This window comes from Pan troglodytes, chromosome 2 (genome assembly GCF_028858775.2).
Source record: "Pan troglodytes isolate AG18354 chromosome 2, NHGRI_mPanTro3-v2.0_pri, whole genome shotgun sequence".
Classification (NCBI taxonomy): Eukaryota; Metazoa; Chordata; class Mammalia; order Primates; family Hominidae; genus Pan; species Pan troglodytes.
In genome coordinates, this window is record NC_086015.1 from 175,226,004 (window position 1) to 175,250,655 (window position 24,652).

General features: G+C 37.2%; 1 protein-coding gene across 4 annotated transcripts in view; it reads left to right on the forward strand.

The window, feature by feature from the left end:
• The window catches only part of FNDC3B (fibronectin type III domain containing 3B), a 361,399-nt gene that overhangs the window by 40,835 nt on the left and 295,912 nt on the right, over window positions 1–24,652 (forward strand). The window contains exon 2 of one of the 4 annotated variants that reach the window (XM_063807331.1): window positions 1,025–1,061. The exons of the other annotated variants lie outside the window; for them this stretch is intronic. The gene's annotated coding sequence lies outside the window, so the exon portion shown is untranslated. The remainder of the gene's footprint in view (window positions 1–1,024; window positions 1,062–24,652) is intronic. 4 annotated transcript variants of the gene reach the window in all.

Here is a 24,652-nt window from a genome sequence, read left to right on the forward strand (position 1 = left end):
TCACTGCAACCTTGAACTCCTGGGCTCAAGTGATCCTTCTGCCTCAGCCTCCCAAGTAGCTACGGCTGTAAGTATGTACTACCCTGCCTGGCTAATTTAAATTTTTTTTTTTTTTTTTCTAGAGACGAAGGGTCTTGCTATATTTCCCAGGCTGGTCTTGAACTCCTGGTCTCAGGCAGTCTTCCTGCCTCAGCCTCCCAAAGTGTTGGGATTACAGGTGTGAGGCACTGTACTAGGCCTGAATCGTTGAATTTTTGACTCTAGTCTTGAAGGGATGGAACTTGCCCTTCTAGTGTTGTTTCACTTTGGGATAAAGCCCAAAGGCTCAGAGCTCACCTGTAATCTGGTGGTGGTAGACTGATGTGTGTCCATCATGGGTTCAAAGTTGATATTTACTTAGTAAAAACCTGCCAGGCCTCAGATGGGAGTTAGACGGTGAATCTCCTCTCTGTGTCTGTTAAGGGCACCTCATGTGTTTCATGTAAAATCCTTGTAGAGTAGATTCTCTGAATCCAACTGTTAGATTGTTTCAAGTGTTGGACTCATTTTCCTTATAGTAACTTACTTAGGAATTCATGTAAGTTAAGGACTTCAGCTGCTTACATTGTTTCCCATTGTTTGGAAATAGTTAATGCACTCTTAAAAATTGATTAACTGACCATCAGTGTGTCATGCTAGTCTAAGATTTTACTTTAACAATTGATATATAGAGATTGAAAGTTGTGATGTAGTAACTCTATTTTCCCTAAGATTCATCTATTCGGTTGACTTTTTTATCCCAGTACTCTCTTCAGGATTGATCATAGGTATTGATTGGCACTAGTGGTTTACAGATGTAAGAACTGAGAGTTAGATTACCTTTTGGATTCTCCCACTTAGCAACTACAGAAATTTGCTTCTGTCTTACTTTACTTCTCTAATCATCACTGTTTTCTCCATTAATCAGAAATGTAACCTTGGTGTCGGTGGCATTTCTTTTGTCTCAGTAGCTCTCTGATTTTTGTTCTCTTTTTTTTCTTTACAGAGCACAAAACTTATTGACATGAGCCTGGAATTTTGAAGTAAGGGCAGTCATGCTAATATTGTGATTTTCCATATTTGTGCTTTGTATGTAAAGTGACTGTTTTTAACATTTTAATTTTTAATTATTATGGGTACATAATAGTTGTATATAAAGTGACTCTATTTTGAGTTTTACATTTTACAGGATAAAACCTTAAGATTAATTCCATACATACATTTCAAAATAAGGCATCGACTTGATAGAAAAGTTTTCTTTTTCCTTAGATCGATAATATGCTGAATACACTTTTGGATGCAGAAAATAAAATTCTGAGCAGTATTATAAATTAGAAGATTGAATGGCTCTGTTGGTAAGGTTAGTAACAGGTGACAGATTTGGTATTCATACCTGTTTGTCACTCGTCATGCCTTTTGGCAGTTACTCTTCAGAGCAGTTAGATTAGTGCATTAAGCATTTGGTTTTAAGAAATGTGCTTCAAAGTGAAAGGTAGTTAATGCTTACCTAATTGGCTAAAAAGAGCTTTTATTTCTTTTAAGGAAAATAATTTCCTCTTGTTTTATATTATCCGGGCACAATGGCTGAGTGAAATTAATTGTTAACTTGAAGCACATTTATTTTTCTATGGATGTGAATATTCCCAGAGTACATTTGACACTTTGATAATACTTAATTATGGATTAGGTTCACAATTCTGTGTGATATGTTGAGATGCAAGTCAGGGGAGCCTATTACATTTATAAAAGTTCAGTAAAAAGAAACTCATCATTAAGGTGGCAGGAAATAAGGATATAGTTTTGGCATTTGAATTCTTTTGTGTATATGAATTATTTTCCTCATCAGTCTCATACATTAATGTGGAGGTCTGACCAATATATGTTTTCATAAACATTTTTTCCTGTCCCCAAATAATGTGAATAAACTTAGCTTTATTCCTGCCTGACCCAGTCATTTACTTTCTATGGACAAATAGTATTCCTTGTTATTTGCAAGGCTGATGTAACGACACAGCTGCTGGATGCTTGGCATTTCTGCTTCTGGTGAAATGCTCTTTGTGCAGATTTATCTGATCCAGATGTGTGACCAGCAAGCTACATTTCTAATTATAAGGACAGCCAAATTCCATTATAAGCACATCATGGGATTATAGGGCCGGGAGTCATCCTGAGAGGACATCTAGTTCATTCTCCAGCCGTTCAGCAGGACCACACTTTGTAACCTACTCCAGCACTGAACGAAGCAGCAAAGAATGTTCCACCCATGTATAGGCTGAACGTGGAATCACTGGAATTGTAACTGGAAAAAGAGACAAGTCCCTCTGGTCTGGCCCTCTTGCTTTGTGGGTAAACAGATTCAGGCCCAGAGAAGTTTGACTTAATGTGGATTTTTATGACTCTTTGCCTAAAACTTACTCTTCTTTTCTCTGAAGTGGTCTGTGCTGAGGGAGTGAAAGGGTAGAAGACTGGATTGGAAATGCCAGTTTCACATCCAGATGTAGCTCTCTACTCATTTAGAAGTAAGAGGTACTGAATTAGTGACAGCTAGATTCCATTGAAGTTTATTAAGTATTTCTGAAACCCAGTATGAAGTACGATATTTCATGTCTGTATATATGTTTGTGTGCTTTAGTGATAAAGTACAAAGGAAACTAGGCATGCTGTTAGGGTTAGAATGTTTGCAAGTGTGGTGTGTAAGCTTACCAAGAACAACATCTCAGAATAAATAAGTGATTATTTAACTTGATTTGATGTTGTTGAGTCTGGGTTTTGATTGTACCCTACTTCAAGTGATAGTTAGCCTGCCACGGTTTCATGGATGCTGGGAGAAGACAAGGGGTTCCTGTACCACAGAAAAAGGACTGTATTACTCCTGACATACCAAATAGTGTAAACTCTTATGCTTAGGGCTTACTGGCATGCCTATGTTGGTTCGTCCTTGCCTCCATGTCTCACAGGGGTGATAAGGATGGAGCATGCAGATGGAGCTGCACACACTTTGGGTTTGCGTTGCTGCTGAGGAACACTGAACTCGGAGAATCTGCTGCTTTTATAGCATGCAGTAAATGAACTTGCTCTTTGTTCCAAGGGGGAAGATACTACCTCATCTGTCCACATTGCTCACTGTAAACATAACTTTGAGAAATGGCCTTGATACAAAATGGCAGGATATGTAGAAGCATGAGAGACCTATGGAGGGGTATCTCACAACCATCATGTCCTATAATTGGGACAATCAAATAAAACACTTCACTAGCAACTTCACAGAGAATACAAGACATCAGGTAGTTGTTAGGAAGCAAATTCATAATGAAAATGGTAAGTGCTGGATAATTAGAGTGAAGATGGGTAGAAAATATAAAGAACTTGATTTCTTCTGTATATTGACGTCTTCTTATGACTTCAAGATGTGGTCAGATTATAATAAAAAAATACTAAAAGAAATCAGGAATTATAAATCTTGTTTCTACACTGTTAAATCTATTAATCTTTTTGTGAAATGAAAGTATAGTAGCCATGTGGACCCAGGCATAGGTTTAGCTCTGTTTCTTAACTGCATTGTGACCTTAGTTTATTTTTCTTTTTAATTGTGAAAGCTGTTTATATTCTTAGTAAAGGAAATTTTTTTTTTCAGACAATAGAGAGGTATAAAAAAGTAAAAGCCTCTCCTAGAGTTCATGGAGGTTGCCACAGTTCTGTGGCCTTTGGATCAGTCAACATCAGAATGGAAGGGAAACGTTAATGATTTTAGTGGCTACTTGTTACTTCTGAAGGATCAAAGGGCTTGGGACGTTTACAAAGTATTCTGGGCTGGGTGCCGTGGCTCACGTCTTTAATCCCAGCAGCTTGGGAGGCCAAGGTGGGAGGATTGCTTGAGGCCAGGAGTTTGAGACCAGGCTGGACAATGTTGCAAAACCCCGTCTCTACAAAAAAATTAAAAAAATTAGCTGGGCGTGGTGGTGCACACTTGTAGTCCCAGCTATTCGGGAGGCAGAGGTCGGGGGATCACCTGAACCTGGGAGGTCAAGGCTGTGGTGAGCTGAGATGGTGCCACTGCACTCCAACCTGGGTGACAGAGTGAGACCTTGCCTCAAAAAAAAAAAAATGTATATGTATACACACACACACACACACACACACACACACACACACACACACACACACATATGTATATTCTGAATCTCTGGAAAGATTTATGAGGCAGTATTATGCTTCTACCACTAAAATAGTGTTATTATTTTCACTTTTGTTCACTCAAATATTTAGCTAATGGTTGTCTTCAACGTAAGTTGGGGCTACATAGATCAGGCAACAGTATCTTTATTTTACGGATAACGAAACTGAGACATTCAAGGTTAATTTGTCCAGTTACATGGTTTGGCCGTATTCGGCTTCTTATCTCCTTAGAAAAGATTTTGGCCCCAAATAAAACTTTCATAAAGTAGGAGACTATGTAGTTAGTGCACCTGATTTCAATTACTCTGTTCTGTTTTTTAAAATAGTATGTATCATTTTCTTGCACACTACATAATTTACTTATTATGTTCATTGTTTCTTTCCCCTTACGAGAATGTAAACTCAATGAGAACAAGAATTTTTGCCTTTCTTTTTTTGTCTTGGGCACTGGTGAAGTTTCAATTTCTGGAACAGCATATTAATGCATAGTGGGTGCTCCAGCTCCATAGTAAATTTGGTGATGAAATGAATCAACATGTGGTAAATACGCGGTGCTACAAGGTGATGAGATCATCTCCTTGATCTTAGATTATGTTTTCAGCTTTGAGCAAGTGGTGGGACATCTTGGGATGATACTGCTTACCTCATTTGATTTGATCAATGAGATTGAATTTGTAAAGTTGGGCTTCAGGATATGGCCTACAGATTTTTTTGCGTTTGGTTTTGTAGAGTGTTTTAAAAACTTTGCAAGCAACATTTAAGAACTAAGGGATTTCACGTAAAATAAGATTTCTAGCTTTTTTGGTTTGTTTGTTTTGTTTTTTTCTTTAGAAACGGAAAGATCTGACAACATGGCCTGCATTCCTCTATGGTTAGTGAAGGTCTTGAACTGAATAGCAGCTCACTGTTAAGAAAGGGCATTTGCTCTCTAGTTTACCACAGTCCCCCTGACTCTCTGTTAACTCTTGATACCGAAGCTGAGTTGTCAGTTGCTTTTTCCCATCTTTTACATTCTTTAATTTTTAAATATGAAGAAATATTCAGCCATGTTTTTTGAAAGGAAATAAAGGAAAGGTCAACCGCTTCACTCATCGACATTGCCTCCATGGCCCTTGTTAGGCAATTGAAACTTGGAGCCCCTTGATGTGTTTATCTAAGACCTCTGCTTCTTTGAGGTCTAGACTTTTTATGATTATGGTTATGATTGCTGATGGTATGCAGAAGAGAAGAGATAGCAATTCAAAGGAATTAACCTCAGTGCTTTGACTGTGGAAGTGGTAGCATGGAATGTGAGTCTGGGGAAAAGTGCTTCCTTTGTTGAACTATTAATGCATAATGGATTCGGATGTTAAAAGTGCATGGCCACATTGCTTGTTTCTCAGATACAGTATTAGAAGGGCTCTATAGGTGTATATATAGTCTCTATTCTAGAGAGCTTTTATTTTTCTGTTTGTAAAGGTGGCAAAAATTGCAAAAGATTTAAAAAATATTACTTGTAAAAAGTGATATTTCATCCAGGAGAAATGAATGCTTGAGATTTGTTGTCTAAGACCTAAACAATTAAGCTCTGGGCCAGGCATGGTGGTTCACACCGGTATTCCCAGCACTTTGGGAGACTGAGGTAGGAGGATCACTTGAGGCCAGAAGTTTGAGACTGGCCTGGGCAACATAAAGAGATGACGTGTCTACAATAAATTAAAAATTAGCTGGGTATGGTGGCACACACCTGTAGTCCCAGCTACTTGGGAGGCTAAGGTAGGAGGTTTGCTTGAGCTCAGGAGGTAGAGGCTGTAGTGAGCCATGATCCTGCCACTGCACTTCAGCCTGGATGACAGAGCAAGACCTGATCTTTAAAAAAAAAAAAAAGCTCTGCATCCCTTTTAATATAAAGAACAAATGGCATATGCTTCCAAGGGTACATTGGAAAATTGGCAATTTCAAGCCATGTTTAATGTGGAAATGTGACTTGTATTTTGTTATTATATGGATAAATTAGATTGTACAATTAGTCCTTTAGACTCATGAATTGCCTATTTGATTATGTGACTCTTTATGTAAAAATTGGCCTAAGTTCTTATTTAAAGGAACTATGTAAGTGAAATGCTAATAACATTTCTTATTTTCATATAATCTTTATAAAATTGGGATTTCACATAATCTCATTAGGAGAATTGAAAAGAATTAAGTTGTTAGATCAGAGTTATCCAAAAGGCATTCTCTAGTGAACATTAGATCTTAAAAAGTTTGTGTGTTCAAAAACGTTCGGCCTTGGGGAGATTCTCAGTGTATATTAAAAGTTCTTTGAAGTGTAGTGTTAAAGAACTTCTAGCTCTTCAACTCAGAGTTTCTCAAGCTTGATGGAAGTTTTCTACAGAAGATGTATTAGCATGTAGCAGAGTATTTTTCCTGTGTCACATACCTTAGAAATTTTCACCTGGATAGATTTATTAAAGAACAGACACCACAGGTGGTGAGTTCCTGGCTTCACATGGTTTCTTGCTTTTCCTCACTTTTACCAGAGTTTATAGTTCCATTTCTTCCAAGCCACTCCCGGAGATGGAAGGAAGTGGCATGCTCAAAACAGTGTAGAATCCAAACGGAATGAGAAGGATAATTTTGAGTCATCTTTCTTTTGTTTAGAAAATAAATATACCTTTTTTGAAAAGAATTGATTTCCTATTTTTAGGTAATGTACTTCTAGTTAAGGCGCATAACTTACCTTGCCTATATTATAAACTATCAGCTTGACCGAAGCCATCTTTTTCTTCTGCTGTTGGTCTTTTAGAGACTTGCTGTTATTCACATAGATAATACTTGTTTTCTCTGTGAGCCATACTACTTGCCAGGTTTGGGACTTCTCACATAGAGGCTGATGTAATAGGGAAAGACAGTGGGATAATTAACATTTTGGAATTTGTTAAGTAAGAATGAGTGCATATGTGTGTGGGCGTTAAAAGAGCTTATAACTTGGTTAGATTTCCTTTGTAAACTTAGGTGGAAAATATGCTTAGAAATTTGAAGTGATTTGAGAAGTAAGAGACCTTATCCTGCCATTAATCGGTGGTGTGACCTCTGAAAAATAAGGGATGGAATAGATAATCTCAGAGGTGCTGCTGATTACAAAAAATTTTTTTTTCAAATTTCATTGCAAATTTTAAATCCTGATGTTGCATTTTTAAAACTTGTATAGGTTGTAACATGCTGGAAATGAAATCCAACCCTCACTGGGGAAAAATTAATGCTGATGTAAAAATATGATCTGGAATCTTTGGTATTTGCCAGGGGCTATAAGAATTCAATGGTTCTCCATTTGTGATCTTTCTGTAGCACGTGAAGGCTGATTGAGAATTTGAGAGCCCTAGCTCTAGATCTCCAAATAATTGGAGATCTCTAAATAGTTAGAAATCTGCAAGAGAATATAGTCCACATTAGCAAGAGATGAGAATGTAGTATATACCACTTTGGTTCATGTATCTTGAAGCTTTTATCATTCATCACCTCAGCCATTCGTTTTTTTCAGAGTAAGTCATATGCTTAGAACCAGGAAATTGCCTGCCACATCTTGTTCCTGGAAAAGCTGACAGCCTAAAAATGCTTATCATTCAAGGTGTGACCTAAATGAGTGTTGTACAGCTATTGTAATTTTTCTATAAAGTTATGTGGCTAAACAAGGTACTTTCTAGGGAAAATTTCTTCCAAGTAGGCCTTTATTTACAACTTGAATCCCAAATTAGCAAAACCGCTGTACTGGTACCACAGAAGTTCATATTAGAAGGGAATTTGCAGGTAGTCTAGTCCAACCTTTTTATGTTGCAAATAAATGTAGACTGAGAAACCTAACTCCTGCAGCTAGCATACATAACAGAACTGAAACCCAGATCTCCAGATGGTCACCACGGTCATCTTTCCTCAGTATCATGTGGGTTTCAGTCAGTGTCTCTCGTGCTAGAATGAATCCCATGTAAAGTATGTTTTAAATGAAATGTAATGCCCATACATCAAATCACACAAGTCTGTACCTTCGTAATTATATTTTGAAATGCAATTGATTTGCTGAATATAAATGTTTGAAATGTTTTGTACATAGCTATTACATTTCTTTAAACTGTATTTTATAGGATGTATATTTCAATGACAATACTTATCCTACAAAAGAGAATGGTTTCATAAATTGATTTAAAAGTAGGTGCCAGTGTTACACTTATAAATAAAAAGATAAATTTTACGTAGTGAAATCTAAAAAAGAAATGCAATTGATCATTTAAAAACCACATTTTAAATAAATTCTACAAATGGTAGCCATTATGATTTTATGATTACTTGTGTTGACAGTATTCTCCTGTGGAATGTGTGATGCTTAAAATGATTAGCTTGTACAAAAGCTATAACAATAGTAATATTTTTACTCATTTATTCAACTGTAAGATTTTAAAATTTACAGACAATAGCCAAATAATATTCAGGGTTCTGTTTTAAGTGATAAATTAGCTTTCTACGGGACAAAAAAGGCATTGACAAGAGCACTGACTTGTCATGGTATTGAATTTCACAGAATTAGTTTTGGATAAATGGGATTTTCAATGTCCTGTGAGCTCTCAAAATTCATAGTGAGCAACTAATACCCATAGGACAAAGTAAAATTTAGTTCACAAATTATTAATTATTTAATTTGCAAAGTAAAAGTAAAAATTAGTTCAGCACAAATTATTATTACTTTACTAATTCTTGTTTCCAAATTAAATATTTGAATCAAGAGTGTAGGAAAACATCTTTTAAAATGTGTGTTATAGGAGTTCAGTATAAAACTAGGGGCAAGATATTTTACCATAGGATTTTCTTAAACCCTAGAAAAAAACAGTAAGAATTCATTAGGGATGAGGAAATTTCCTTAGTGAATGTTGGAAACAGGATGCAATGTGGCACAGCTGTCTGCAGAGGTTTGGAGGATTTCCCTGGGCAGATCAGTACTGAGTCATCAGTTGATCGAAGGTAGGGGACGGCACAACGCGTACCATGCACAAATCGAATGTAGGGTGTATTAAGCCCTCAGCAGCATGAAGATTTTAAATTATTGGGTGGGTACAAAAGTAATTATGATTTTTGCCATTAATATAATTTCAGTCATAGCACTATCTTAATATCTCTGACAGAAGACTCTTGGAACATTAAAAAAATCAAGATTCTAATAAGGCTGTCTTGTGAAGATCAAGGCATGGAGGTTTGAAAATCTCAGGTCGATTCATTATCTAAAAATCTCTTGAATAGCTCAATTACAAAGTCAGCCATAAGTGGAAAACTATGTATCTAGGGTCTGCACCGTGCCAGCTGCATAAGATACCGAGTAAATATTTGAACAACTGAGGGAATGAATTCCCAGGTCGGCCATCTCAACTTTTTACAACGTTAATGACAAATATGATTTCGACATATATAATTCATTTGTATCAGTGTTTTGGGTGTGATATCTGTCAGTTGTGATGGCTATGAGTTAAACAGTTGTGTTTAATCCTGATATGTAAATTGTTAGATACTGCTTTAAAATTTTTAAAATTAGTCTATTCTGAATTTCCAGATATTAATATTATCTCTGAAATGTTGAATGAATTAGAAGTGGAAGCCAGAGACTTTGACTTTGTCTTTGTCTCTACAACTCGTCCAACTTCAAACATGCCTCCTCTTTTCTGCTACTGTTGTTCCTGAGAAAACTTGAGCAGGCGGGTCCTTGGTGCTTTTTTCTAACCAGTGGATGGCAAATATGTGATGCACATCTCCTAGCTCCTTAATCCCATGACCTTGACAGCCATCTCTAATTATCACTGAGCGGGGGCAGTGAATCTTTCTCAGCTCTGCACTCTAGGCAGGTACCAAAGACAATTGGAATGGGCATGTGAGAGGAAACCTAGGGCTGTGACCAAAAACAAACAAACAAACCAACAAACAAACAAAAAAACAGGGAGCTGGAGAAGGACTTGTGCTTAGGAACACAGAAATAGTTCTTGGTGGGAACAGAATAATCCAAGTTTCCTGCTTCTCCAGAGCAGTATTCTTAATCACTTTCCTTGCTCATGGAGTGGGATAGGGTTGTGAAAATGAACTGAAATGGCACCCTTTCAGTTTTTTCCTATTACTTAGGATCCAGCTCACAAAACTAAATTATTCTTTACCTTGTGTGATCCGGGTACTGAAGATAATACAGATTGAGCATCTGCAATTTGAAAATCCAAAATGCTCCAAAATCTGAAACTTTTTGAGTGCCAACAGGATGCCACAGTGGAAAATTCCACACCCAACCTTGTGTGACTGGTTGCAGCCAAAACTTTGTTTCATGTACAATATTATTTAAAATATTGTATAAAATTATCTTCAGGTTATGTGTATAAGGGTGTATGTGAAACAGAAATTTCATGTTTAGACTTGGGTCCCATCCCCAAGATACCTGTATATGATACTTTGTATTATGTATATGCAGATATTCCAAAATCTGAAAATTCATATCTGAAATCTGAAACACCTAGGGTCCCAAGCATTTCAGGTGAGGAATACTGAACCTATGTAGCTACTTTTCATCCCAGTAATTTCTTCATTGCCTATGAAGAGTTTAGGAAATAAGTAAAACAAGGATGGGCTTGGGGAAGTGGAGAGGAGTAGAATATAATAAAACTCTTCTGAAGTATTTGGGAAAATATTTTTTAAGTAGTAACTGTTATAGATACAAGTATGTCTTATCTGTTAAGTACAGAGGATTTCCACCTGGCAGTGCTGTTGAAAGTTTTAGCTGCCTTTAAATTTCTTGTTGCAAATGCTTCTTTTCATACATTTAGATGGGCCTTTTTTCTTCAATTAAGTTGAATTACCAAGGTTTTGCTCTATCTATATAATTTTAAAATGTGAATAGAGGCAGTACATATGGAAGAAAAGGTAGATATTTTCCCTTAATTTGCAGATGTATGAAAAAATATGATTAGAAATTACAGAAGTCAGAATTTTAAAAATAGATTTAGAGATGAGCATTGTAGTATCAAGCACTTTGTAGTTTCCTAGTGTTCTGAAAAGTGTGTGTGCGTTTGTGTATGTGTGTATGCATGCATGCATGTTTGTGTATATTTGCTTTGGAGCATCTTAATTTTAGCTTTAGGAAGTAACTTTGTCACTGCAGTTGCTAAACATATAAGAATACGTATTCATATCTGTTAAATATGGTGCAAAAATTATCTTCAAAAGTTGGCTTTTATTTGTAGGAAATACCTCTTAACACACATTGTCATGTGGAATTTGTATTTAGTCATCTTGACAAGAGTAGTCACTAAAGAGAAATGGTCAAAATTGTGTAGCTTCTAGTAATATTACTCACAGTGCCCTGACTTTACTGGGGGGTGTGTGTGTGTGTTAGGGAGGTGAGGGGGTAGGGGAGTGCGGTAACGGATGGCTTTAGATTGCCTCAAATGGGGTTGTAAATTTGATTATAAGATGAGTCAGTTTTCTGTGTTCATTTCATGACCATGCATGGCACCTCTAACCTTAAGTTTCTCTCAAATGCTGTCATAAAGCCATCATTACTGATAGAAAAAACAATGCACATTTCAAGTGTTTATGATAGTGGTTGATAATATCATCTTGGAGTAGAAGAACAGCAAACCTCCTATGTCAAACAGAGCAGCACAGAATGACAGGTCTCTCCATGCAAAAGCTCTGTATGGACTCCTCAACAAACCTGGAGATCCAGGAAGAGATTCAAGCTAAACGATTGACTTTTTGGGTATCAGTTAAGGAGTTCATCAAATGCCTGAGCCCCTGTCATATGCTGGACTCTACCTTGTGTTAGGTATACATTTTCTGAGCCTTAACAAAAAGATTCTTCCTTATTTAGCTTCCCCACACATTATTAAGTGGAGGAGAAAATTGCTCAATACACATTATTATGTGGATGTAAAACGTGGACTGAATGGAGGAAAGGCTGTTTGCCTGGAGTCTTTCTTGAGTATCTCTCAGAGAGGCTCATAATTTCAGGTATGGGAGAAAGTCTAGTCATTACCCAGTCCATCACCCTCCTTTCATGCATGAGGATAGGAAGACCCCAAGGGTTCTCTGTAGAGGTTACTGTGAACCGTAGTAATTTTGATGTAGCTTTAAATAGCACGACCTGGACAGAACTGTGGGTGTCCTGGAAAAGAGGAGGAGAGAATAGCAAGAGCAAAAGCTCAGCAGCGGTCTCTTGCTCCCCAGCATCAGGACACTGTTCACATGGGAGGGTTGTGTAGGGCAGAGTAGGAAATACATTAGATTTTTTTGTTTTGTTTATACAGTGTCTCACTCTGTTGCCCAGGCTGGAGCGCAGTAGCATGATAATGGCTCACTGCAACCTCTGCCTCCTGGGCTCAAGTGATTCTCCCACCTCAGTCTCCTGAGTAGCTGAGATTGTGAGCTGAGACTACAGGTGTGCACCACCACACCTGGCTACTTTTTTATTTTTTGTAGAGATGGCGTCTTTCTATGTTGTCCAGGCTGGTCTTGAACTACTGGGCTCAAGCGATCCTCCCACCTTGGCCTCCCAAAGTGCTGGGATTACAGGCATGAGCCACTGCACCTGGCCAGAATCTTTTTTTAGAGACAGGATTGTCGCTCTGTTGCTCGGGGTGAAGTGCAGGGGCATAATCATAGCTTACTACACCCTTAAACTCCTGGGTCCTTGAACTCCTGATCCTCCCACCTCAGTATCCCCACCACACCCAGCTAATTTTTTTTTTTTTTTTTTTTTTTTTGAGACGGAGTCTTGCTCTGTCGCCCAGGCTGGAGTGCAGTAGTGCCATCTCGGCTCACTGCAAGCTCTGCCTCCCGGGTTCACACCATTCTCCTGCCTCAGCGTCCCGAGTAGCTGGGACTACAGGTGCCCGCCACCACGCCCGGCCAATTTTTTGTATTTTTAGTAGAGAAGGGGTTTCATTGTGTTAGCCAGGATGGTCTCGATCTCCTGACCTCGTGATCTGCCCGCCTTGGCCTCCCAAAATGCTGGGATTACAGGCGTGAGCCACCGCGCCCGGCCTCATCTAATTTTTAAATATTTTAGAGAGTGGGTCTCTTACTGTGTTGCCCAGGGTGGTCTCGAACGCCTGGCCTCAGGCTGTCCTCCCTCTTCAACCTCCCAAAGTGCTGGGATTACTGGCGTGAGTCACTGCACCTGGAAGGAAATACACTGGTATAGCCTTTAAGGTTCAGAAAAAGATCAAAGGCAGTGCTAACTTTAGTGTACTAAGGAATCTTCTGGAGAATTTCGTGAGAATGCACACCGCCTGCTCTTTCTGTTCAAAGGGAGGATATCTAGGCCTCCCTTCAGAGATTCTGGTTTAGTAGATCTAAGTGAGAACTGAGGACTCTGGATTTTTAAACAGCTGTATTGAGATATATTTCACATGTCATACAGCTCATGCATTTAAGGTGTAAAATTTAATATTTTTAGCATATTCATGTCGTTGTGCAACCACCACAACTAGCAAATTCTAGAACATCGGCATTGTGTAACCACCACCACTAGCAAATTCTAGAACATTTTTGTCCCTTCTAAAAGAAACCTCATAGCCGTTGGCAGTTGCTTCCCACCGTCAACCCCAGCCCCAAGCAACCACCAGTCTACTTTCTGTCTACATTTGCCTATTCTGGACATTTCATATAAAGGGAATCGTACATTATGTGGCCTTCTCTAACTGGCCTTTTCTACTTTGCATAATATTTTCAGGGCTCATCTATGCTGTAGCATGTATCAGCATTTTATTCCTTTTTAAGGAACGTATCCATAAAATTGATACATTTAAGCTATGCGTCCATAAAATGGATACATTTTTGTGTGTCCATTCTTCTGTTGGATGGTTTCTCCTTTTTGAGTTATTTAAGTAATGCTGCTGTGAATATCTGTGAGGAATCTGCGTTTTTAAACAAGCACCCCGCTTAATTCTGTTGCTGATAGTTCCTGCACGTATCTGGAGAAACTCTAACCTGAATGGTTAGTGTTGTAGAATGACTCCCTTCACAGTGCTAAGTCCTCTATTCCCCATCTCTTATGGGTGCTTCTGCTTGAAGAATCACTGGTCTGTGAGCGGGTGTGTAGTGGCTTAGTGGAAGTGAGGTTCCAGAACTAAATTACATGGTCTGCATGTGCAGGGTAGAGTGGACAGAAGGGACATGACAGGGACAGTAGGCAGAGTAAATGGGTCCTGTACTTTTTCAGAATCTAGTAGTGACTTGACTAGTTCCTGAACTAGGGTGTTGCTGCTGGTGGTGGTAATGGAAAGGAAGAGTCAGAGGTAACAGACTTCATCAAAGGAATAAATACTCTCTTCAGTGATGGTGATTTAAAAATACTCGGCAATTTTTGTTTTTCATTGACTCAGACACAGTTCTGTCTAATTCTGACCTTATCTATTCCTATCATCCTGTTGTTCCAAATAAATGTATTTTTACCAACTGTTCGAGAGAGGAAATCCTGGGATAATTAGCTGAAGGATATAGTGTAATAAAAAAATACCAAGTTTTGATATTTCGAAGCCTCTGATCTACTAGGGATGTTTAGATACAGTACAAGCCTGAGTCAGAGCTGAACTTCTCAAAGTTCTTTTTCAGACTTGGGATTCTGTGGTATATTCTGAAACTGAAAATAGCTTCTAGGAGATTCACAGTCCCCACCACCACTGCCCATTGGCGCCACTGGGCCCAAAGTGAAGGGCCTAGAACAGCTCACACCTTTTTCTGAGAGCTATAGCACAGCTTTAGAAGAGAGATTGTCACAGCCAGTGACCCATATCGGGTACTCATAGAGAGGGGTTTTGTTTAATAGGATTACCCTTGACCAGATATCCATGATCTGTTTCACATTTTTCCGTTAGATTATTTGGCACAGATGTGATCAGATTGCCCTTAAGATGCTCTTTGTTCTGTGTACTATTTTTCCCCTCTCCTAACACAAGCATCATTAAAAAAGTCTTGGAGCATTGATACATCAAAAGATTCTTCTTTCTACCTACTTTATCAAAATCACTATGAACACTTTGGTGTATGTTCTTCTAGACTCTTTTCTTTGTTAAAAAAACAAACAAACAAACAAACAAAAAACCTAGTTTTGCACAGAGTATCACAGCGTGCACTTCCTTGTTAACCTGTTATTTCCCCCTACAAACAATGTGTTGTGAACACCTTCCTATGTTAGCAGATTGATTTCTACAGCATTTAAAATTGGCTGCAGAGTCTTGCATTGTATGGATAAAATATCTTCCAAGTTTTCACTGTTTCATACTGTGATGTATGTTTCCATACATTGTTCTAAAATATCTTAAGCCACATCGTACATATTGCCAGTTTGGTTCTCTGTGAATTTTACTGGTAACAATACAACCTAGATGCTCAGGGTTAATTAAGAATTCTGGGGCAAAGTGCCATTGAACCTGGTTCCTGGTACATACATTCATTCTGATTATTGGTTGGGATAGGTTTATAGTTGTGAAATAGGTGCTACAGACAGTTAACATAAAACATCCTGTAGCTCTCAGAAGATAGAAAATGCACCCTTTAACTTTCAGAAACTTGCATACCTGTAAACGTAGAAACAAGGAATTGCATTTTTATTAATTCATGGAATCCAGTCTTCATAATGGATTTAAATAATTCTATTTAAAATATGTGCACACAATCTAAAAGCATTTTGTCATTGTAGCCTAATATCATATAAAAAGAAATTGTGCCTCTGAGTGCACAGTGGACATACCTGTTGTATCATCTGTTTTTCTGGTTTATTGCCATCTTTCTGCCAGAGTCCAGGACCCTAGAGGAGAATTTCACCATCTTCTCTGAAGTAAAATGTGATTTAGGAACCAGCTTGCTTATTTTTTAAAGTAATGAGTATCATTGTTATGTATCAAAAATAAAAAAATAGGCAGATTGATTATAATCTATAGCTCCCTTACTGTAAATTTCAAATAGAAAAGCAAGATTGAGAGGAAATACATCATCATTTTAACAGTGGCTATTTTTGAGTGGTAAGATTATGAACAATTAAACTTTCTTCTTGCTTTTCTGTATTTTCAGATTTCTAGAGTGAACATGTATTATACGCTATAATGCATAGGAATGTGGGAATAAAAATATGGGCCAAATATTTTTAAAAGGTATGGGATGAGGGCGGGTGGGCTGGAAAGAACCCATAAAGATAAGAGTGGGTAGTTACTTTTCCACTGTTAAAGAATGAGGCTTGCCAGCTCCTAAGGAAATCTCTGACCCCACCCTGTACTTTTCAAGCAAGAGCTTTTGAAGTCTTTTGTGCTAGTTAGAGACTAGCATAGTTAGTACAGCTAAGTAAGTATGTAACAGATTCTATTATTAGGTTTATCTTTGCTGATTCCCATTTGATTGACAGCGAGTTCTCCACCCAGAAAGTTTGATTTATTTTGGCAGTTGGAAGAGGATTTTATGGAGCACTTGTTATCTAAAAAAAGTAAGGCTATGGAACCTGCTTCCCCCACCCCTCTTTTTTAGCTGTTTGGGTTGGTCCTAGTGAGCATGCCTAATCTAGGGATTACTCAGCAAACATGACCTTAGGGCTGGTTTTGTAAATGTTACCAAATCTATTACTTAACCACAGATGTTCTTCCATTGTTGTGTCCCACAGCCAGAGTAGAATGGTGACGATTAGTTCTGTGAGACTTGGATAAAACCTGTATTCTTTAGGTCTCTTTGTATGTGGTGGTTTGAAAGTATTTCCTCACAAAAATTTAAACAATCACATGGTGCAAAGTAAATTGAATTATGTTTTCTTAAAAAAGTTAACTTATATCATTATACAAATTATAGATGCTCATTGTAGAATATTTTAAAAAATATAGCAAGTTCAAAAGAAAAATATAACTTATTCGTTATTCTATTATCCATAAGTTAAGCATTAACATTTTGGTTCTATTTCATTTCAGTCTTTTAAAAAATTGTGTATACATATATAATCTGACTGTGTAAATTGCACTAAGCATTCTATTGTGAACACTTCCTCATAGCCTGGTTTACTTTTTCTATGTTGTAAAAGCAACTTCCTGACACTAGTAAATGGTATTATTTATGATGGGCATGGATACACATATCTTTTATTTTACAGCAGCTGCCTTAAGTAGACTTCCAGTAAATCCTTGAGATGTATGTATTACTCGTGATATTCTTTATTATTATACCCAAATTGATAGATTAGTAGAACTGGCAGGGGCATTGGTCATGGAATTCAGTCCTTTAATTTGAGAAATGATCCTTTGAGCTGGAGCTGCAAGAAATTTTTTTTTTTTTTTAAGAAATGAGAAAAATAAGCCAGAAGAGTTGCCCTTTGCCCAATATTATTAACTTATTTAATGGCCGTAAGATAACACTGTTGGAAGCAGCTGCCTCTTTTCTTGTACAGGTTGGGAAGTTGGGGTATTGAGAATTTAATCAACACATTTTTTTAAAGAACCAGGTTGTACTTCCTTACATGCTCAAGTATGGAGGAAAAAGCCAAACCCTGAGGCTAGTAGTTTAGTATTGAATTGCCAAAATCTATTTATTAATTTCATTTTTCATTCACCAGTTGATTTGATGGCATGTGTAAGCAGTCACCATTGTCTTGATTTCCTGCATGTACCTGTACAGAAGTCATTGTTAACATGATACTACTGACAGTACATGCTTTTCTAGTTGAGGAGTTAAAATAATTTTTTGGCTTTGCAGTTAAACACAGTGGTCGGTATTTAAGGTATTTAAGGAATCGGTATTTAAGGAATCAGTGGAGTTATGAAGTAATATTTGAAGTTTTGATTTTTTTAAAATTGCACATTCAATGTTAACACCTTTCAGTTGGCTTTGAAAAAGCAGTAGATTCTTGGGAGTACTTTCCAGAATATTTGAGAAAAGCAATTATGGCTTAGTATTTTTTTTTTTTTTTTTTTTTTTTGAAGAAAAACAAAGCAATACCCTGAGAGATTATCTAGAAAAATTAAATGGAATTGTTGAGTTTCCCCTTCACCTTGGGAAGAACTCGGGGGAATGGTTGTGAACAACACTGGCTTTGTTGACCCTGAAGTGTAGGCAGTTAGGGCCTGTGAACATGGCATTTATAGTGGTCCGCCATCCTTGCTGCCTTGGAAAATTCTTTCTGGAATGGCAGAGGTGCTCTTTGCAAGGCGTACTTCCTGTGTGAGTACCTATTGTGGAGTCCTCGGTTGAATGGGAGGTTTGTGAGAAGTGGTTTCCCACCAGCACACAATGCTGCCTCTCGGCAATGTAAATACACATTCCACTCAGGGTCAGGCTAACAGTGACTGGCTAGAGCAAACGCCTTTGCAAAGAAAGATATTTTGGAGTTCCATTTATTTATAGCGGCCAGTGGAAAATTAATATGCTTGTTAAATCTATTTTTAAAAATGAAAGGGAAGTCTCTCATCTAACTGTTTGTTGAATGCAAATCAATTAGCTGTGGCATATTTTGATTTTGCTAATTTGTTGCTCTAGGAACTGAATTTCAATGTCGTACTAATTCCTTTGTCTATATTTGAAACTTGAGGTTCTCATTTTAAAAGTTCTCTTTATGCTTCGGAAGACTTCCTTTGGGTTCTTTGATGAAAGACATAAATAAATGAATGACCCTAGAAAATACTAGATCAAATCATGGTGGGACTTCAAATGGGCTCATTGAGCAGTAAATGAAGGTCTAGAGATCAGAGCAGATATGATTCTTCCTTAAGAATGGCAACACAATATTATTTGTCGTTACTTCCTTAGTGTTTGATCATTTGCTTTGAATCTGGGGCATGAGTCTGATTACAGGAGAGATTGCACGGGGATCCCCATCTAACAGGCCTGGATTTATGGCTGTCAAGTCTCCACCTCCCCTGTACTCTGCTGACAGCCCCAGCAGGAAGTACCTGGCCCCCAACATCAGTTTTCTTAGCCCTCCAGCCTGCTTTTCTGCTCTCATGATTTACCAAATGAATTTGCCTCACAAATGTTCTCTAATGAGTGTGGCATAAAGTCCTGGAGAGAGACATCTGTGATAGAATTAGAATACCTCTTAATTTGGGTTAATTTGTTCTTCCTTTAGACCCTGTCAGGTGAACTCTAGTTGTATAACAGAAAGTATAAAGGAGGGACAGCAATCTGTTTTTTTATGTTTTTATGTATAACTTGCTTGTATGGAGCAACAACTCTCAAAGTGTCGTCTGGGGGACCCTTGGGTACTCCTAAGACCCTCTTGGGGGTTCATGACATCAAAACCATTAATAATCCTAAAATGTTACTTGCGTTTTTCATTCTGCTTCTTTGAGTTTATTGGTGACATTAACTGAAAAATATTTTGTGTGTGTCTTTTGTGTTCATATAAGGAGAAGTACTAAAATTGAATTGGAGAACATGCCTTTTGTACCAAAGCTGAAATTTAAAAAGATTTTTCTGGAAAAATTTTAAAACCCGTTAATGAATTCCTTAAATTTAGAATTTGTGTAACTTCAGCACAGAAGAGTGTCTTGCACAGAGGAGAACCTAAATAGGTATTTCTTAAATAAATGGATGTAGCTGCTTACTTTTTCTTAACAAATTGTATTAGTATAAATTAATGTCATTGTTCACAGGCAGTGTTTAGAATATAGGCAAGCACCATGCTTTCAAACACTGAAATTCACCTATTTGCATATAAGCCATATATATACCAATTATCATTCTTATCTATTAAATAAAACAAATCTCCTTAATTCTCTGGTGTGCGACAGTTTTCTGTTGAGAGAAAATATTTTTCTAGAGAATTTTGCATTTTTATGTTTTCAAAATGTTTATCTGAATTAGTAATATGACTATATACATATTTTATATTAAAATTTTATCATAATGAGCTAATCTGAAATAGTAAATAGATATTCCTTTACACGGTATGTCTTTGCACCTGCTAATTTGTTTGTTTGTTAACTGTTGTCATTTCATGTGAAATTTCTGTTTCGGTCTCTTCTGAGCTCTAAGTAACACCTGGTATTTGCTTTATGTTCTGTCACATTAAGTGAAAAACAAAGCTGCTTATGAGAATGTCATTAAATGTAATATTTCTCAAGAAATAACTTGCCTTTAGTTAATAAAAAAACAGTCCTAAACTGATTTTCAATGTATCAGACAGTGTTCTTACTGATTTCCATCCTCCCCAACCATGCAGGAGTGAGAATCAGATAATTTTTTGAAAAAAAATTTGAACCAATATCTACAATTGCTTATGTCAGAAATCTTTGAAATATATATTTAAGTATAAATAGGAGGAACTGTCAGTGATGTTTAATGGTACAGATTCTTTTCCTTATAATGAATGTTTTATAACATCTGTTCAATTAAACAAAACTGAGTGTGTAAAATAAACATGATTGAATTCTATACGAGCTGATTAAAGAAAAAATTTTAGTATTCTCCTGGCTGATCAGAAATGAAGGTTAAGGCATGGGGTATATTTTGAAGACAAATTCACCTTCTGTAACACCTGTCAGATTTCAAAGTCTAGAAAAGAGGCCACAGCTGGGAAACCAAATTTAGACATTGGGGCTTATCTCAGATGAAAGGTTTCGTAGAGCATGGAGGTCTGTTGACTTTGTGTGGTATTTCGTCAGAAGTGTCCAATGCAGATTCGTTTTTAGTTAATTGAGTATAACATTTCATTGTAATGCTATTTAACCTTATGCCTTTATTTCTAGAACCCTAGAATTCTAGCACAGTGCCACCACAAAGTGGGTACACAGTAAATATCTGGTTAACACAATGGTTGATGACCTTTTTTCAAGTTCTTTTGTTTGATGTTATTTTATAAGGTACCTTTCAGCTAGGTCCTTCTTTTGGAATATTGTTATTATTAAAGGGAGAAGCCTTCAACCTGCTTTATACTTATTTTACAGTAGTTACTTAAAATTAATAGAATCTTGAAACCCTTTGTACCAAAGATATTACTCTAGCAGTCTCTTCATCAATAACTTGCTGCCCTTCTTTGGAAATAATTTTGCTTTTGTGTTTAATCATGGCACATTTCATTAAAATCACCATGGAAGACATAACTTTAGCAATTTATAATTTGGTTTCTGCTAGTTTTTTCCCCCCTCTAATTTTAGACCATCTAGGCTAAATGGTAGTATAATGGATTTGCTTCATCTTTCTTAAGCTACTTTAAAATGTGCTCTAAAAATGATTAAGTCTGCATTTTGGTAAGGAAGCACCAAAAACTCAATTGTAGCCTTTGTGGAGGGGAACCAAGCACTCCTTAGGAGGGAGATGTACTCTCGTGGGTTGTCTTTGAAAGTTACCTTTTGATACCTTTTCTGTTTTGTACCATGTGCTTGTTTTATTTAGTCTTTAAAACTCACTAACCTACATATAAATTTTAGCCAGCTCTTCTACTTGGGTTTTGTTGTCAGATTCTTAGATGTTACAATTAGCTCGCTAAGAGCATGGACTTTTTATTATCACTTTCTGAGTCTCTTTGGGCAAATTATTTCTTTAGCCTTAGTTGCTATATTTGTAAATGGACAATACCAACTACTTCATAGGATGTTTTGATGCTAGGTAAGAATTAGTGTGCAGGTGCCCCAAACAGTGCCTTTGCCCCAGCAGGCTGAAATAGCAGCTTCAAAGCTCTTCCTCCACATCTTTCCAGAAAGCAATCAGTTGTTTGGTACTTGCAACACATTTTTTTTTTCTTCTATTCAAGGGGGTTATGCATGTCTCTTAGGTGCCCAAACTGATGCACAAATGTGAATTTGTTTCGTAATAGAGCTGTACAAATAGAACAATAAAATACATTTTGGATCTTATTAAAGGGCTATCTGGAAGTCATGTACTTAAGCAGCCATATCATTCATATTATACATAAAGAAACTAAGACACAGAGAGCTTGCATAGGAAAACCTTGAACCACAGTCCTGAAAAGCAGTGGGACCTGTCAAAGTGCCGTGGGGTGCCAGGCAGGTGTAGTGCCCAAGGGCTGGGCAAGGGCTGGGTAAAGCGTGAGCTTCTGGTGCTGGGGAGGAGGAGCATGTGTTCTGACTTCCTGTCTCTTTCCACCTCCCCGGGCAGATTAGAAGTAGACTTCCTCAAGGGGCTTTAGAAGTGATGTTTTTCACTATCTGACTACAGTTCTGTAGACTTTTCTCTCACTGTCTTACAGAAACACATAACATTTCAAATTTCACTGAAAATCTATATTTTCAGTTATTCCCATGTTTGGATGCTGTGACCAGGTTAGCTTGGGTATGTGTGAGAATAAGGGCTCATAGCTTTGGCATGTTTCCTTGTAGATACTTGACTGTCATCCTTGGGATGTCAGGGTGTGAGATGTATTGTGATATGAGTGTACCTGGAATCTAAGTGTTCTAATAAAAATGGTTAATTACGTCTGCAAGCTTATGTAAATACCACTTAAAAACAACGAACAAAGCAAACGAACCTTTGGTTGGTAAACTTTTTTTGTAGATAAGCCCCCTTTCCCTTTTAGTTAATATTTGCAAAACTGAGCTGGTATTATGTGAGGATGTGGATCTGAGGTCAAGAGATTGTGTATATATAGTGATGTAATTTTTTTCCATTTAGTTTTTATGTTTCTGTAAAATTTGGGGTATGTTGGGCTGCTACGGAAGCAACCTCTTTATATTAATAGGGGTTTACGGAAGCAGCCTCAAATTACATGTAATTTTTACTCATAATCCTTATGTATATGGATTTTTCTCCCCGAGAAAATAGTGCTTTCCTGTACATTAGATTTGAGTTCAGACATGACTCTGCTTTGCCAAATTTAAAATTATGCCAAGCCAAAAATGTTTAAAAAGCATCTATGGATTCTTGAAGGCAGGGCCTATACAATAGGGACATCCATCCCCTTTTTGCACTTAAGGGCACAGTGGATGGTTCCTTTGGGCTTGTTGCTCGAACCTAATATTTATTTTAATCTGAAGTGGTGGTGTTTTTAATCTAAAAAACTCAGTTTCACAGGATTTCTCTGTGGATTTAAATGCTCCCAACTAAATCTTTTATGCTTATAATTGGATGTAAAACGCAAGAATGTTTTTAAGGTTAAGAACTTTTTCAGACAACTGTGATTTTACTTCACTAATGAACACATATCAGACAAGAAGGCAAATTCCAGACTGTTTGTGCCTCAACCAAGCAGCTGGGCACATACCTCCAGGTACTGCTCATGTCTCAAGAGGTTTTTCTGCATGAACAATTATCACCACTCCTTCTTTCCTTCAAGTGGCAAGCCATGGCAAGAGTCTTTCTTGCACAGCTGTATAGAACTCAGCTGTAAAATTAGATTTTATTGGCATAAAAACACAGTGATTATCAGCACTGTGTGCTCAATACATTCTTTTCTCAACATTTTACTTAGATTCTTCCTTTTATGCAGAAGGCTCAAGCTGTACTTAAATGAAGGAAACAGGTTTTTAGAAGTTTTTTTATGTGTCTTTTTTTAAGCTTTAGTTTAATCAATATTAGGTATGCAGGGTAAGCAATTGGTATTGAAGGGAGGAAACATACTCCCTTAAGATCAGAAAGGAACCTTAAGGGCTAATCTATAATATTGTCATTTTATAAGAGGAAATTAATTACTGAAGTTCAGAGCTAATTATTTTATTGACAAATCCCAGATTAGAACTCATGTTTTCCAATACTCAGTGCTGGGGCCTGTCCACTATAGTTTTTTTTTTTTTTTTTTTCCAAAGTTTTTTTTTAGCAGAGGGGATGTGAAAAATTCTAATAACAGTTCTTAGTCCCTCTCCATATCCTTTTTTTGTGCTACTTAATTTGATTTTTTAAAAAGCAAAGGGGAATGTTTGCCTGAAGTGTACAGGAGCGATTAGCTCAAGGAAAAGCACTAAAACAACCTCTAGGTTTCTCCTGTCCAATGGCAGTGTCCCACATCAGGTTCATAATGGCGACATGCTAATTCCACATAGGCAGAGCCAATGCCAAGGCATTGGTGTAGTGTTACTGGGAAGAGAAAGAAAAGCCATATTCTCACAGTAGCAGGGAAGTGGTCAAAACAGTCAGGTGTGTGTTGATGGATGAGCAGATTTTCCCAGAATTTCAGAGGTAAAGAAGATCACATTGTGTTTCTATTTTGTTTTAATGAAATTTTTTTCCTTTTGTTGATGCTGTTGGTGTTTCCATGGTTATTATCAAAAGCAGTTCCTGGTTTTGCTGAAAGGCTAGAAATGACAACTATTTTCAGAGTTTCTAGGTCTTGAAACATCAGTCAATCTTTCAAAGCCAGCATTGATCAAGAAGGAAAGAGGTTTTTCTAATGAGGAAAATAAAATAGTAAATGATACTTTGACATTCCATTAGTTGTAGGAATGTGTGCCCCAGCTGACTACCTTGCTTTGCTCTCTCTCTTTGCTTCTCTTTTCTAAGTTTTGCTAATAATAAAACTTAGGAAGTACACATTTAGGAA